The sequence below is a fragment of the Cryptomeria japonica genome, chromosome 8, assembly GCF_030272615.1.
Source record: "Cryptomeria japonica chromosome 8, Sugi_1.0, whole genome shotgun sequence".
Classification (NCBI taxonomy): Eukaryota; Viridiplantae; Streptophyta; class Pinopsida; order Cupressales; family Cupressaceae; genus Cryptomeria; species Cryptomeria japonica.
Window position 1 is genome coordinate 523,580,863 of NC_081412.1, and position 18,298 is coordinate 523,599,160.

General features: G+C 36.1%; 1 protein-coding gene across 6 annotated transcripts in view; it reads left to right on the top strand.

Moving 5' to 3' along the window:
• Window positions 1–775: 775 nt before the first annotated feature.
• LOC131055884 (uncharacterized) overlaps window positions 776–18,298 on the top strand; it is a 54,111-nt gene continuing 36,588 nt past the window's right edge. For 2 of the 6 annotated variants that reach the window (XM_057990240.2, XM_057990225.2), the window contains exon 1: window positions 781–1,005. The gene's annotated coding sequence lies outside the window, so the exon portion shown is untranslated. Of the gene's footprint in view, window positions 1,006–18,298 lie in introns of all 6 variants that reach the window. The other 4 variants (XM_057990233.2, XM_057990219.2, XM_057990206.2 and 1 more) reach the window with 3 other exon arrangements.

The window sequence follows — 18,298 nt, forward strand, 5'->3', positions numbered from 1 at the left end:
AATATAGTCCACATATATATTCATAAAAAAATACTACCATTTCTATTTGATCTTTATAGGGAAATATTTGATCATAAATCCATCCACAATCTCTTGGCCAATGATATTTTAACATTATCCATTGTCTAATAATTAAATATATGTAGAAGAAAATTACATCCAAAAGTCTAAATTATTAATTTTTATTTTTTATTTTGATAAGACGCAATGTGAACGACCTTTTTATCATAATAATTAATACTTAAAATAAAGGAGACCTTTTAGTCATAACTCCATTTATAATTTCTTTGATAAACTTTATTTTAATGATGAAGATTGATTGATTATACACTATAATCAATCAATCTTTATCTTTCAATAAAATATATTCCACACATATATTCTTGTATTGTAGAAGATTTGAACTCATCATCATTTAGGTGCCTCCAACATGAACATATTCCACACATATATTCATAAAAAATACAACCATTTTTATAGGAAAACATCTTGACCATAACTCTATTCATATTCTCCTAACAAATAACATTTTGACATTATACATTATCTAATTATTAAAATATATATAAGAAAATAACATCTAAAAGTCTAAATTAATTATTTTTTATTTTTATTTGATAAGATGAAATGTGATATGAACAATTCTTTTCTCTTAATTGATGCTTAGAAAATAAAAATGAATATTTTAGTCATAACTCCATCGATAATTTCTTTAATTAACTTTATTTCGATAAGATGAAACGTCAGGACTCAGGATCATTGGCTTAAGTCAATAACTGAAGATATATTCGTAGGAAAAGCATCTTTCAAATCCTGCATTCAAAAGCCGAATTAAGGGGTGGTTTCGCTTTCTGCCACTTGTTTATTCGCGTACAATACCACGTATGTATATTTGAGTCGTGGATACTCTAAATACCTTCGAGCACCAGAGCTTCAAAAACTCAAATTCCTTTCCTGCTATTCAGGTATGCAACCTGGGACAAGCTCCTGCTTAGTCTGTTCAAGGTAGTTATAATTCTGTAGGCCATTAATTGAAAATTTAGTAAAATTGATAGCATCTTATTTTAGTTTTGAGGTTTGATTCCTGCAAGTCAACGCATTTATAGATTGTTATATTTTATTTGTCTATGGCCATTTTCTTTTGGATTTTTTTAGCGTTAATTATGTTTGAGTTTTTCCTTTTGTCTGATGGTAGATTTATTTTGTTTTCGTTTAAGTGCAATTACAGTTTTTAATTTTCAACTTTAGTCTGGGAAATTTTGCAGATTTTGGTAGGTTTTTAGAGGTTAACTTCAATGCTTTAATTTGAATCTTTATTCGTTTAATTGAGGCCATTGTTTATTGCGAAGGCAAGGGAGAACAAATATCTAGTGCAATCTAGATGGATAATAAGTATGAGATTATGGTTTTCCGATGGCTAAGGTTGTTTCTTTGTTAGGGTTTTAATGATGTTAGGTTTTTGTCTTGTGGTGGGAAAATTATCGCGATTTGGGGTTATGCCAGCTAGATTGCTAAATCTGGGTTGGAAATTTAGTTGGGTTGTTGTCTGGTTATAAATCGATGTAGATTGATTGGTTGGAAGCTTAGTTGGGTTGTGGTCCGGTTGTAAATCGATGTAGGGTGACTGGTTGAGAACTTAGTTTGGTTTTGGGCTGGTTGTAAATGGATGTAGGGTGATTGGTTTTACAACTGTTTTAGGCAAATCCGTTGATTATGTCACTAGAAAAGAGAAATTCAGAGGTTGGAACTTGCTGTTGAGCGAATTTGAATAGAGAAATTGAGTGCTATTCATCTCAGTGTTTGTTTAAGCTTAGTGCTGGGATTCACGGGCTATGCCGTTAACCGACTTGCTATTCATGGGCCTACACAATCCCCAGAAAGTGATAGCCGGTTTTGTGCGAATGAAGTCAGCTTAAGAGCCTTATTTCAGTCCCAGCCAAGTAATTGTGGTTTATGCTCACATTTTTTCGTTAGTGATCTCTAAGAAGCAATCATAACACTCCATAAATTTGTTGGCTATAGAACTGTTGGATTTCCCGTTTTGAAAAATATAACTTTAGTTCCATATGCTCAAGTGCCTGCACATGAGTTTAATTCAGTGTATGGTCAGTTTTAGGTGGCAGAAATTTTGATTGGCAATTTCGTCAACAATCCAAATTTTAGGAGATAGGGTAGATGATGACCTCAGCAAATTTATTTAAAAATTATATTTACCACATTCTGACCACCAAGGTCATGCGAGGGCAAGGTTAGATTATACAGTTAGTAAATAATATTATTGAGATTTTTTTGACCACCAATATCTTGTGAGAACATATGGCGATGAATAATGATTTACATATATATTATTCAAATAAACAACAATGCTTGAAAAGTGCAGCAATATATTGCATGAACAATATATATGTGGGAGCAATTTTTTTTTTTAAATATGCTGGAATATCATTAAATAAACACGTAAATATGAGACAAATCTGCTATTACAATATGTTGCCATTCCAAATAGAAATGCTTGTTGGAAAATAAAACAAAATGTCAAAAAGCTTTCAGCACAAATACGAACTTAAAATTGAAATGTTCTTAGGAAACCCAAGGGTTTTTGTCTTTTGAGCTTCAAATCCAAGGGTTTCCGTCTTTTTCAAATCCAAGGGTTTTTGTATTTTGATCTTCAAAATCCAAGGTTTTTTGTCCCCGAATTGATAGTTGAACATAAGGTTAAAGCCAAGACATAAATTATATGAAAAATTGTAGGTCTCATAAAATCTAACAAGCTCCTCAATAAATATGTAATGTCCCCATTTTGAAATAAGATTCAATAATAAATATTAATAATAAAATTAAAATTAACACAAAAGAATAAAATTAAAATAATTAAAACTTAGTTAAGTTTAATGAATGGTCAAAAGGCATGAAATGAAAAGTTGTGACCTCCTCAAACATGAGGAATAAAAGGGAGAAGATAACTTCATTTGAAACAACAATTTTAATCTACAATCAGAAGTGCAGATCTGAGTTAAATAGTAAGACAGCAATGACGGGGCATGACCTTTCAAAGGGATATCTCTTCCCAAAGAGACGTGTCTCCTCAATGAGACATGAGGGTATAAAAAGAGTAAGCAATGAATATGGAGAGGGGGGATATGGAGAAAAGAAATAAAGAATGGAGCATGGGGATTAAGAAAGTATTAATGGAAGAAGAAAGTAATGGGCAGAAAATAAGGCAGTCACTTTAAGGACAGAAATGATGAAAGTTTGTGACCTTTTGAAGGGGTGGTAATTGTGAAAGGTTGTGACCCTTGCAAAGGGAAGGCATGATGAATTGGTGTGACTCTCCCTCACGTTGGAAGTTATAAGGCGGAGAAGGTTTCATTTGAGAAAGAGAGCGGAAGTGGATTCCATTTTAGAGCAGACAAACGGGCAGAAAGGAGAATATGGGATGCCATCCAAAAATGCAGAATTCTGAGTATAAGCAGCAGACACATAAATATGTTATCAGCAGATTTGGAAAGGGGAGTGTATGCAACCAACGATGGCATAGAGGCTCTGATATATCTTTAGACATAATCTCAAGCAGTCCATCTAACTACTGTTGTGTGAAGGAAGAGGGTCTGCAAGAGGGGTAGGGTGATGAGGCATTCCTCTATGGTACGTCACCTCTATGAGGGGACCAGATGGCTCCATGAGGCCAAGGGGGTATATTGGGTACTGCCCTTGGGCCGAGAGGAGATGGTTTTCAGGGCACCTTGTTGCAACCTCTCTCTCCTATCATGATGCATAACTCATAAGTATAGGGGGGCCAATCATAAAAGGGAAGGAGAAGGTTGGCAAGATGAGGGGATAACGGAAAGGGGACACCTCACTGGGTAGGCCACCTCATTTGGATGGCATGGGCCACATGAGGCCAAGAGAGATGGTATATCCGCTCTTGGGCCCAAGGTAGAGGGTCCGAGACACCCCTTCGAGGTCACCTTCCTCTATGCTCTCCTATGGTTGAGCGTCGAAGATATTTAGAGTATCTAACAATTGAATCACTAATTTTGTTACTGATTATGGTCTAAATATATATAAATTAATTCTTAATAATGCTGCTGTGAATTCACTAATCTGATCTTTGTTCTGCTAATCTGATTACTGTTCTGTTATGATTTCACAAATCTGATTTCTGAGATTATTGTTGTAAGAAGTTTCTCATCTGCTGCAGGGTTTCAATTGGGTGAAAGGAATCTCCTAAAACCACTTATCCACTTGGAAATTAAGAAATTAGGGCAAACTTAGGGCATACCCAATTAGGGGACATTGCAAAATAACACTAGTACGACACAAATTTAATATCCCATTTTCTCTCTTCAAAGTAACAATAAATGGATTAACATTATTGTCTCCACAAAATAGTCTCCACTTTATTGTGAATGCCAACTTGTAACTCCTCATTAATGAGCCGTCATAGAACTTGTCATGATGAACATGCTGAGTGTTGTGAGGGATTACAAGTACAACAACCTTTTATAAGATAGGGTGACTCGATAGGGTGCCCTAGAGATCCTCTACCCTAGGCCCAAGGGTGGAACACTATCCTCCTTGGCCTCATGCGGCCTGTCCATCAATATGAGGTGGAGTACCTAGTGAGATGTCTTATAACTGTTCCCCTCAATCTTGCCACTTCTATCCTACTTCCCATCATTGAACATTCTCAATGCATTCATTTACCATGATAGAGAGCACATTCACAATAGGGTGCCATGGAAGTCAATCCTTTCTAAGCCCAAAGGCAATACCCTTGCCCTTTGGCCCCATGGGATTCCCTGGTTTTATACCATGAGGTGGCATACCTAGAAGATGACCCCATCACTGCTCCCCTACTTGTAATTCTCCAATTTCTCTACTATGGCTGGTTACAACAGTCAGACAGAATAAATACGCATAACATCTTATATCATAGTCACATATTTCCTATATCCATATATTAAACCAGTCATATATATTAATACACCATGAATCGGCAATATATCTTTTATGCTATGTCAGATAATCATAAACAGCAATGCATATTTCAGAAGTATGCAGGTATACACAGAATTATTACAAAGGTTGTGTTTGAGCTCTAATGATGGTAAATACCAATGATATCAGGTTACAGGACACTTGTAGTTGTTGAGTGTGACGTCTTGCAATCTCTGTTGTTTTGGTTTACTTTTGCAGCATGCTAGGATGTGTTCCTGACCTGTTCATATGGGGGAAGTTTAGTGATTACGTTTAAGTCTCTTTGGTTGGAGGACTACATCACTAGAGACTGATCAGAAGCTTCCATTGTGGCAGTTATTAGCTAGGTCAAGCTCAATTTCTTTGCAGAGGGTTGTGAACATTGGTAAAGAGCGCACAAACCACAGAAGTTGCTGTAGCAGCATTTGTAATGTCTTCAAGATACCAAGTAAACATGGCCCTGTAGTGCCTTTGTGTTTGTAATCAATTCAAATAGGTATCAATGAATGCAAATCCATATTTACAAACTGGTTTCATCAGATCTGAGCTAATGCTTTAATCTGCAATTTATTCTTATTTGTTAACCTGCATGGTAATATTAGGGCTTAATGTTATTTGTTTGATTGTAAGGGATATTTTTGGTATGGCTAAATTCAGGCAAAAGATATTAGGTTTTGTCAAGTTTGGTAAGGATATTTAAAGCTGGAATTTATCTTTAATGATGAGCCCTATTTGTACCATTGGGGTTTGTTAGATTAGGGCAAAATAATTAAATCTTTAGTTCGACATTGAGCCGAGAAGGTTGTTGTGTAAACATTAATATAATCTAGGGTCTTATAAGGTTTTGGTTTTGACATATTTTTGAGTTGTTAATGTTGTAGCTAAACATTGTTGCAAATTTGGGCTTTGTGTGCTTCTAATTTAAATAATTTTAAGTTTGTTAAAATTATTTATCTAAATTTAGTACAGGACATTACAGTGGTATTAAAACATATCACTTAAAATATATAGTTGCAGGGGATTTAAGGAATATTGCCATTAACATTTGGCTGTAATGTCCCCATTTTTAGCCTGACATCAGATGATGTGTCGTTAGCCCGTTTAACCTTGGTCCTGAGGGCCAACCAGGATGCTACAGGGATTAGAGTGGGATTTGGCCTAGGCAATATCAGTTTTAGGCCAATCGGAGTTGTTTCGGCAGGGTTTCCAGATACTTACTATTTATAGTAAGTCAATTGTGGCTCAGTGGCAAGAAATGTTTGATGCATTTTATAATGCCAGTATTTATGGTGATCAATATTTGTCATCAGGTTTGTAAATTTAATGAGCCATTAATTAATTTGGCGATTAAATTTAAACTTCCTAAAGTTAAATGTAAATATTTAACTTTAGTGATTTATTAATGCTGGGACTAATGTTTTTAAGGGAAAAATTAAAAGTTCCCTTAAATGAGGGGACATAAGTGGGATAATATTATTTTATTATAACTTGATTAATCCCACATTTGTGGTGCATTGGGAATCATGCCAATACAAAGTTATAAAAGAGAGCTTTTAATGCTGAAAAGAACAGCTGGGAAATTGTGAATCTTGGTGAGTGAATTTCTGGAGAAATCTGGAGATTTCTGGCTTTTGGGGACAAAAATCCTCATTTGTAACATTTACTACGCCTGTGGAAGACCAGGTCTGGGAAATCTGATTGCTGGGCATTAAATTAATATTTTGGCGATGAAGGAAATCAGTTTTCAGAGAATATTACAGTTTGGGCATTGCAGGATTTTGGATGGATTGGTAAGTGTCCATATTTACTTTACTGTGTGAATCATTTATTGTTCCAGTGCAGATAGTCGATTTCAGTATCTACAGGGAAATGCAGTACATAATTTGTGATCTTGTGCTTGGGGAGTTTGGTGCCTAAGGCACAGTGGCGATTTAGTGAATATTAGGCGGATCGCACAACACAAACAGAAGGGTCTGTAATTGCAGAAGATAGTCAACTTTGTCAGGTATCGAGCTTCTCCCTTAAGTGAACTGCAGCATGTCACCTTAGCTATGCAAACTTCCAGCTCTCTGCACACTGTGGTATGAGGGGAGGCAGTCCGTTAGATCTTTGCTGGAGCCGTTTAGACTGTTGGGCGCAATTCTTTGCGGGCACCATTAGTGTTTACTGAGCACGTCTAGTAGATGGGGCGCATATGATAGCTGGAGCAAACACCTTAGTTAACACACCTGCAAATAAGTGCTGTGAGTATTTGTTGGAGCTGGAAGTGGATATCTAAATTGTCTATGGGAACGATATAGCAATTGGAGTTATTGGTGTTGGATATGGAGGGTTTGAATACTGTTGGCCTGCAGGACAGAATGAACGCTTGCTACAGCCAACTTTCTAAGTCACAGGCAGTGCTGGTAATGGCTTATACGCAGGGGCAGACTTTTTCAAAACTGAGCCTGGGCGTGTAATTTGGTTTTGGACATTGGTGAATGACTGTGGGCAGACTGAAATTTACCCCAGGTGCAATTATCACTGATATTGGAACTCTGTTTTCACTCATTGGCATTGACTGGTTACTTTGTTGACTGAACTGGGAATTATTTTAGTGTTTGAAAATAATTAGCATTGGAATAATATTAGCTTTATTCTCATACTTGATAGCTGTGAGTTGAGGCATGTATTATAGATGATCTTGTGTTTGTACCAACTGTTGTTGTAATTATTTTGAGCTTGGTACTTGTGCTTGTGAGTATAATATTGTGCGAGTTCTATCATGAAATTCCAAAATAGTCAAAAGTGTTGAAAATGTTAGCTAGTTCGGATACCTGATTATCGAATTTTAATGTTGTCAAATGACAATTAAAATTCATATGTATTATCTCAATTAAATTTGTTATTGGGCTGGATCCAAATGTAACGTGGGAAGCAATTAAATATATTATTGGGCTGGACCCAAATGTAACGTGGAAAGGCAATTCAATGACTATTGGGCTGGACCCAAATGTCTAGCGTGGGAAATGTACAATGACAATATAACATTATTTAATTAACATGCAAGCTGACTTGAGGATAATTGGCGCCAAAAGGTTGATATATAACCACTTCAAGATGAAGTCATTTGAACACAATCATTATCAAATGCTATCTACTCTCCAAGTAGCGATCCTTCCTCATGCGAACTTGTATAAGGCGATTGTGCAAACTCTTCAAGGTTGATTGTGGCGAAGTTGTCAAAGTTCTTCATAAGGTCTCTTGTGCAAATCTGATCTGGACATCTGATGCTCCTCCTAATCATCTGCTGTTAATGAAGGGCTGCATTCATCACCGATATCTTGAACAACAATCAGATATGTCATTGCCTTGTAAACTGTCTACATTTGAGATAATACATATCACATTTACCTCCAAGAGGGAGGTTTTCCCAGGGTATTGGTGTCTTGTGTCTTGTGTTTTATTGCTGTTACTGTTTATTCAGTTTGATTATAATCTAATTGGTTAAATTAACATTTGATTGCTTAAAATTAACATGGTATCAGAGCTTTAGGTTCATTCAAATAATCAGATTATTAGTTGCCCTTCACTTTCAGTTTGCTGTTGTAGTTTTGCAAGATGGTTACAGGTCTGAAAGTAGAGGATAGACTTGAAGGTGCCCTCAATTTCACATCATGGAAGGTTCGTGTCCTCCTTGCTCTTGAAGAATTAGAGCTGTTCCAGTTTGTGGAAGATATGGATCTGACTGAACCTTCGGATCCGGAAGAGCTAAAGCAATTCAAGAAGAATGCTCTCAAAGCAAAGAAGTTCCTTATTGATTTCATAAAGGATCATCTTGTTCCAGTCATCTCCAAATTGAAGATAGCTCGAGAGATGTTTAAATATCTAGAAGGGATATATGAGATCAACAACAGCAGCCAGACACTTACATTGAGGCAGCAACTTCTTCAAGTCAAAATGAGCAAAGGTGATTCAGTCATGTCCTTTTTCATGAAGATTTTAGAATTGAAGGACCAACTCAGCGCCATTGGAAGTGAGGTTGTGGACAAGGATATTGTCATGATTGCTTTGAATGGTCTTCCTGACTCTTGGGATCCTTTTATTCAAAGAATAAGTGGAAGAGCTGAATTCCTTTCCTTCAATCGCCTTCGGTCAGATTGCATTCAAGAGGAGTCACGCTTTGCTGCCAGAGAAATGCATAAAGGCTCTCATGGAGCAGATCAACATGTGCTTGCATCTCAACATGTTAGAAGAAAGGGAGTTCATTGGAAGAAGAACAACTTCAAAAGAGATAGAGACTTTAGACCTCCTGCTTAAGATTCAAGGAAGAAGCCAAGGGATCTTTCACGTGTATGTTGCTTCAGATGTGACAAGTTTGGACATTATGGTAAAGAATGTCAAAACCCGCCCATGCAAGGAGAGGCCAACCTGAATGAAGTTGCAAACTCAAAAGACAATGAAGACTACCTCTTCATTTCTGCCTTGTCCAGCAATGTGCCAATCGATAGCAACACTTGGTTGATCAACAGTGGTGTTTCTACACAAACGTCATTGAAACTACTTGACGAGTATTCACCTCCATTGTCAAATCTTAACACTTTAATCCTTTTACCAGAAATATTTTCAGCTAGAGCTTTAAATTCTTTAAACCTACTTAACACTTCATCAGATTCTTTGGATTTTAGAAAGTAAATCCAAGTCTTTCTAGAAAAATCATCTATAAATGTAACATAGTATAGAAATCCGCTAGGTGAAGGAACAAGACATGGGTCCACATAGATCAGAATGAACAAGTGCTAATTTTTCCTTAGCTCTACTTTCACTTTTATGAAATGGAATTTTAGTGTTCTTACCTAATGCACAACCTTTGCAAGCATCATCATGAGATTGATTAAGTTTAGGCATACCTTTAACCATCCTTTCAAGTGAAGGAAGTGCCTAATAGTGAAGATGACCGAGCCTTCTATGTCAGAGCTCGCTAGATTCAGGAGCTTCATGAATGAGTGCTCAAATGGGGTTGGCTGAAAGCTTATACAAACTATCATATCTATTTCCAATAACACGAGCAGATTAAGAGGGAGTTATGCGTTCCCTACAATCCCCAGCAAAATGGTGTAGCTAAACGAAAGAATAAAACCATTGTTGAAGTTGCCAAAGCTATGATTCACGATCAAGACCTGCAGACCTTCTTATGGGCTGAAGCATCCAAGACTGTTGTGTACATTCAGAATAGATGTCCTCATCGTGTCTTGAAGAACATAACTCCCGAGGAAGCTTTGACAAGAGTCAAACCATATATCAGCCACCTAAGGATCTTTGGAAGTCCTGTCTATGTTCATGTGCCAAAGGAAAAGAGGACTAAGTTAAAGCCTTCTAGGATGAAGGGTATCCTTGTTGGATATAGTGAATCTTCCAAGGCATTTTGCATCTACATTCCTGGTCAAAGGTACATTGAGGTAAGTAGGGATGTTACCTTTGAAGAAAATATTGCTTTCAAGAAATCGAAAGGTTCTCTTGTTGATAATGATAAAGAAGTTAATGATAATCAAAATATGGATATTGATACTAACCCTGAGATTCAAAGGGAGCCTATTGAGCATCCTTAACCTATTAAGCATGATGATCCTCCTGAGCCTTTGGTTCCAACTGATGGACCTAGAGATATTGCAGTTAGCAAGAAAAGACCACTTTGGGTTAGAAGCACAATTCAAGATGTAGAAACGTTTGCAGCTCCTAGTGGCACTTTCAGAGAAAGTAAGAGACCTCAGAAGCTCTCTAACTATGTTGCAATGATGTGCAACATCATTGAGTCTGAACCATCCAGCACAGAAGAAGCTATGAACCAACAATCTTGGAAGCTAGCTATGGATGAAGAGTATCAATCCATCATCAAGAATGATGTCTGGGATGTTGTGCCTAGACCTAAAGGTAAGTCTATTGTTTCTTCTAAATGGTTGTTTAAAAATAAACATGCTGCTGATGGTAGTATAGAGAAATATAAAGCTAGGTTTGTAGCTCGTGGTTTTTCTCAAAAGGAAGGCATAGATTATGAAGAAACATTTGCTCCCGTTGCTAGATATACTTCTATTAGAACTATTATATCTATTGCTGCAGGCAAATGTTGGAAATTACATCAAATGGATGTAAAGACTGCCTTCCTTTATGGTGTTATTGAGGAAGAAGTCTATATTTAACAACTTGAAGGTTATGAGATTCATAATAGAGAGACTCATGTGTGCAGCTTGAAGAAAGCTCTCTACGGTCTCAAGCAAGCCCCTAGAGCTTGGTATGAAAGAATTGATAAGTACTTAGTCAGTTTAGGATTTTATAAGAATGATGCTGACCCTAACATTTACTTTAAAGTATTTAATGGTGAAATGCTAATTCTGGTTCTATATGTTGATTTGTTTCTAACTGGTGAAGATAGTCTCATCATTAGGTGTAAGAAAGAATTAGCTACTGAATTTGAAATGAAGGATTTAGGTCTAATGCATTACTTTCTAGGGTTAGAAGTGTGGCAAAGACCTAATGAAATAATTCTAAGTCAAAGTAAATATACTATTGATATATTGAAAAGATTTGGTATGATGGATTGTAAACCTATGTCTACTCCTATGGAAACTAACTTGAAGAAGTTGAGTATATTTGTAGCTAACTCTTATTTTGCAGATCCTTCAGAGTACAGGCAGTTGATTTGATCCTTGATGTATCTAGTCAACACTAGACCAGATATTTGCTATGCAATGAGTGCACTTAGCCAATTCATGAACCAGCCAAAGCACGTTCACTTGGTGGCAGCCAAGCACATCCTGAGATACTTGCGTGGAACAATTGGCTATGGGCTGGAGTATCCAATCAACATAGTAATCAATTTGGAAGGCTACTCTGATTTTGATTGGGTTGGAAGTACTATTGACAGGAAAAGCACTTCAGGAATATTTTTCAGCTTGGGTTCCGCTATGATCTCTTGGGCCAATAGGAAATAGTCCTCAGTTGCATTAAGTACTGTAGAAGCTGAATACATTGCATCAAGTGTGGCAACTAGAGAAGCAGTTTGACTTCACAAGCTTCTTGTTGGGTTGTTTGGACAACCTTGAGAATCCACTGTTATTTATTGTGATAATCAGAGTTGTATTAAAATGTCTAATAATCCCGTGTTTCATGACAGGTCAAAACATGTGCAAACTCATTATCACTATATTCATGATATGGCACAAAGAGGTGCCATCCAACTAAAATATATCAGCACTGATGAACAGGTTTCTGATGTTCTCACCAAGCCTCTAGCTCGGGTGAAATTTGAGTACTTCAGAGAGAAGCTTGGAATGGTGGAGAACACAACATTGATTGAGAGGGAGTCTCAATCTTAGTGATGCAATTCAGTCTGCATCTTCCACCCTCTGCGGGCAATGCAAGGTGGAGTCACCCTCTGCGGGCAATGCAAGGTGACAACGTGTCCTTCTCTGGGAGAAGGCTGAGGTGTAAGACCTTTTCCACCCTCTGCGGGCAATGCAAGGTGGATCCATCCTCTGCGAGCAATGCAAGATAGACATCATGAAACGAGTTCATGATATTTATGTGTTTTTATTGCAGGTATACTCTATAGAGCTTATACATTCATCCTTGAGGGCAATGCAAGATGAAAGTCATGAATGGATCATGACATATGACAGATATCCTCCCTAGCTAAGAGGGAGTGTTGAAAATGTTAGCTAGTTCGGATACCGGATTATCGAATTTTAATGTTGTCAAGTGACAATTAAAATTCATATGTATTATCTCAATTAAATTTGTTATTGGGCTGGACCCAAATGTAAAGTGGGAAGCAATTAAATATATTATTGGGCTGGACCCAAATGTAAAGTGGGAAGCAATTAAATATATTATTGGGTTGGACCCAAATGTAACGTGGAAAGGCAATTCAATGACTATTAGGCTGGACCCAAATGTCTAACGTTGGAAATGTACAATGACAATATAACATTATTTAATTAACATGCAAGCCGACTTGAGGATAATTGGCGCCAAAAGGTTGATATATAACCACTTCAAGATGAAGTCATTTTGAACACAATCATTATCAAATGCTATCTACTCTCCTAGCAGCGATCCTTCCTCATGCGAACTTGTATAAGGGGATTGTGCAAACTCTTCAAGTTTGATTGTGGCGAAGTTGTCAAAGTTCTTCATAAGATCTCTTGTGTGAATCTGATCTGGACATCTGATGCTCCTCCTAATCATCTGCTGTTAATGAAGGGCTGCATTCATCACCGATATCTTGAACAAAAATCTGAGATAAGTCATTGCCTTGTAAATTGCCTACATTTGAGATAATACATATCACATTTAAAGGCTGGGTTTTTCACCTTCAAGAGGGAGGTTTTCCCAGGGTATTGGTGTCTTGTGTCTTGTGTTTTATTGCTGTTACTGTTTATTCACAGTCTGATTATAATCTAATTGGTTAAATTAACATCTGGTTGCTTAAAATTAACAAAAGGTACCAGGTGATTAACACAGCAGCAACCCATTACATTAAGGGAAAAAAACAGTTCACTGAAATTGTACATGATAACTGTTTGACTAAATTCCTCAAAGACTGTTTTGGGAAAGTGATTGAAGCAATTAGGGGAAGCCTATCACATTGGCTCAGGATGTTACACAAAATGAGGAATGATAATGAACCCCTAATGCAATAAAACACGACTTGTTAAGAAGAGTAATGGGTTTCTAGTTCTTCAATTGTTTCTTTTCCCCCTTGGTAAGGGTAAACTTAGTGAATCTGTTGTTAGTATCCTTGCCTAATGGGTTGTCATGCAAACCTCCTTAATAACACCCCATAGATCCTTGGAGACTCATTCTTTGTTTGCTTTGTAGAACTTGGTGAGGAGCCCATTAACAATAGGTTATGTCCTCTTTCAAACCATCAATCACCGAAATATTATCATTAATACCATCTGAAGTAAATAGGGTATTACAAAAGGAGAAGCCTCTATAGATGTCCTCAAGGTCAGAAGAGAGCACCCCTCCAACTCAACAGCTTCAACTTCTCCCTATTATATGCTTGACCTTAAGCATCCTGAAAAAGTATTTAGTACCTTTGTGTGCATTCATAAGCCACACCAATCTGGAACTAATTTGGGCACCATGAGAGAAGTAAGTTTGATAACATCTAAAGCACACTTAATTTGCATAATAAGCTCTTCAAGTGCCTCGTTACTGGGATCAGACTGCAGACTATCTTCTAATCTAATAAGAGTTTCATCCATCTCCTTTGCAGCTTTTCTCCTCTGTTTAGATTTAGTCTTCCCTTAGACCCTTATATACTTTTGAATAGCTGTTAAAAAGTTATTCCAAAGGTAGATTTGCGAAATAGAGGAATTGAATGTTTCCACCAGTTTCCTAATAGACATAATTCCATCTAAACAATCTCTACCATTGAGGTGATAGACAATAAACTTAAACAATCCAACAAATCTGCCTGGAGTGTCCTTAGAGGTGCAATTGAGATTAACTTAATCTTGACAGGATGATTATTTGAGATTGTTTGGGAGCCCTGTCATAACATTTTTATTACCCACTGGAGGACATGAACAATGTTCCTTGTTAAAATAAAGTCTATCCAATCTAGATTACAGTATTTTGCTATCATGGTCTTTATTACACCATGTAAACCAAATTCTTTCTCTCTGTCCTACGACTCCAAAGGGGATCAGAAATATTGAGATTTCTTTTCATTTCTGACCAAGAAAAGTTATTTTCTTGTCCAGCCATATTTAGACACACTTTTATCCTTCCTTTTTTGGCTACTTTGAAGTCCTTCCCCATGATCCAAGGGAGAAATGGGCAATATTAACAAGAAGGCTTCTTTATGACAATTGTCAGAACTTGCAAGATTTGAAGCTGTTCTAGTTGTTGTATCACAATGCTTATGCTCAACAATGTAGTGAGTATGCTGTGACTCCACACCTTTAAAGTTTTTTTCTATCAATTTTTGTGCTTTAGGCAAAAGAAGAATTTGAATATTGGCCATGACTATGCACCTAGGGTTTACAAGAGAATTTTTTGACCAAAAAGTGTATAGATTAATGCAGGTTTATTCACCAAAAAATGGTTGAAAAGTTATATGTTTGCAACAAACAATTGCAAAGGATTTAAAAAAACTGAAAAACTCAGTACCTGTGCATTTTCCTGTGAAACCAGCCCTTGGTAGTTGTCTTTTTCTTCAACTGGTCTTGATAGCAAACAATCAGGCCTTAACAACACATTTTTACAGAAAATTATAGTTGGCCATCAACCAGGGAAAACAGTAAACTAGATTTAACTAAGAAAAAACAGCAAATCAGAAATTTATTTGGGAGGCTGTTCATTCATATTGTACTATACTATTAGTGTCCATGAGTACCTGACTTCTGTTCATCTGTTCCATAGCATCACTGCCCTTTTGGTCCACAATTTTTTCCTTTTGACAGTAATTTCCTTGTTGGACAGTGATTTGTGGTAATTGGACAGACCGCCTTTGAAAGCAGTTTTCCTTTCCATTCAATTTTCTTCTTGATTAGCATACTATCGCTAAGGGCTTCCTCACTCTGGATCAGTTTACTCTTCTTAGGACCATAGTTTGCACGGACACAAATACAGATATGGATACGGGTATGGTATCGGATGTGTACATGGCCATATTTCAAGACCTCTCATTTGGATACGGCAGGATACAACATTCATAAAAAACACATACACATATTTAACACAATTTTCTAGGTTATTAAAAATCTATAATTATACGTACAATAATTGTCAAATTTAAATCTAAATTAAAACCAAATATTAATTAAAAATATTATTAAAGAAAAAAGTTAAATACAACTTAAAAATTTAAAATGTAAAGTTACTATTAAATCGATTAAATAAGATCTAAATCTAAATATAAATTAAAACAATTTAATTTTATTAAAGTATAAAAATTACAAACCTAAAAATCTATAATTATATGTAGATAATTGTCAAATTTAAATCTAAATCGAAACTAAATATAAATTTAAAATTTAAAATTTAAAGTTACAGTTAACAATTAAATAAATTCTAAATCTAAATATAAATAAAAAAATATTAATAAAGATAAAAGACTAAAATATAAATTAAAAATGAAAGATGCAAACATTGTAAAGTAAACTGATGAAATAAAATTTAAATAATAAATCGATTAAATAAAATTTAAATGCAATAAAGTTTCAAGCTTTATATTAAAATTTCCCTACCTGTATGCAGCCGTGAGCGGAGGAAGACTGCGACCTAAAATGCAGACAGGTTCATTTGCAGAAAGAACTTCCAAATTGCGGATTCACATAGTTGCGGGTTTATTTACAGAAAAAAAAATCTTAATTTTTTTGGACTAAGTTTTTAGAAACTCTAAATTCGTCAATCTTTCTTTGGAAATCTAACCCTGCTGAATCTGGCACGACTCAAAAAATTTCAAGTTTCTCGAAACACAGAAATATTCTTTTGTCTTATTGCTGCAATATTGTATCTGTACTTGTCCCAGGTACGATGGCACATATTCCAGGGGTTGGGGGTACTGTTTCCAATAAATTTGCTTAGGGCTTCTTTGCATTCTCTTGTCAGAGTTTTGTTGCTCTTATACCAAATGTTGGGAGAATCAATGGATGAATTTGAGAGAATTGGATGGCAAGAAGTTACAAGGTGGTGGTTGTAACTTAATTTTAAGTTACTTGGATATAACTAATGTGGTATTATTACACCATTAACATAAGGAATAATTGCATTCTATAATTTATATTTTATCTAATACATCAAAAAGAAAATGTAATATTTTGAGGTAAAGAAACAGGGGCCATGATCCTGAACTTGCATTGAAAACCATGTCCCAATCCCACTCCATGACTTTGTATAAGATGACACCCTAGATAAAGAAAGTAAATGGAAGTTCTCTCTGTGCTTGGATTCCATCATGCCACCAAATTCTTCACCAACAAGACATGTTAAGGGCACGTATGATCCCTAGCAACCCATGATTTCCTCAAGGCCGCTACATCCTTCAAATATTTTTGTCCACTAGTAGGGAAACAAATGAAAAAAATGTATTTTCTTTTAATTAATTCACCATTCAAGTATAATTAACTCTCCAATCAAGAGAAGGGTAGGAAAGAATTTAAATGCTAAATCCAGCTGAAACGTTTTCCTATTTTTATTCTTTTCATTTCATATCCACATCCATCAATACGTTAAGTTGCTTGCCTTGTTCAATTTACCAAAGTGGATTGTGAATTTGTCTCTTTACGAAGAATGAACAAGGTTACGTCGCTGAGTGATGGATCTCTCAGGCATGGAATTTGAATCCTCTTCACCTCTTAACAATGGCAGAAATCATCACCCGTACATGCAAACATCTTTACTTTCAAGTTGCAAGCAAGTGGAAGTTGGAATGCAAGGAAATAGATGAAGCGAGAATGGGATTGAAGATCTACCTACATGGAAATTGTGTTTTGTCCTACTCTTGACAATAGTTAAATTTCTTAGATGTGCATGCAAATATCACCCAATTTTCCAGGTTGCAAGCAATTTGAATTTGGAATGCAAGGGAACAAACAAAGTGAGAATGGGATTCAAATTCCACCTCCTGATCCTCGAGCATTCTCATCTCCCCAAACTATGTGACCATGATATGACTCACCTCCTTATTACCACCTCTTGGTGGAATCTTCTTAAGCAAAAGAAAAGAGGCAAGGAATCTAGGTGAGAGAAACTATTATCTCTGACAAAATGAACTTCTGGATGTTGATGTTTTTGAACTTTGACATACAAGAATTATCATTGGCAACCTTCACATGCCAAACTCCTGCATGATAGCCTTATTCTGTATACTTATATTCTAATGGTTTCTCACCTGAAGGATTGCTAGCTCTCATACGCCTGCTTCTTTTGAGTTTTGTTGCTGTATTTGAATTTGCCTTGGTGATGTGCACCTGTTCACACATTCGATTATAAACTGACACTCATGATAGAGATAGATGCTATTTCTTAGTGCACATCAACAAGGACTATATATTCTTAATTTAGAGATGAGATAATACAGACTTGAGCTGTACAACATGCATATGTCTTATATTTTTAGTGGCTTCTTTATTTTAAGCTTTCTTACATATAATAGAGTACAACATCTGCTGAAAGGTAGAATGCTGAAAGCAAAGGCCACAACTTATAAACAGCACCTTTATTCTATATCCTCCTTCATAACTAACTAAACTGATGCTAAACTGATGACCATCCTTCCAGGTCCATCAATAACTCAATGATATCAGTTGATGTTTCAAAACTCTGA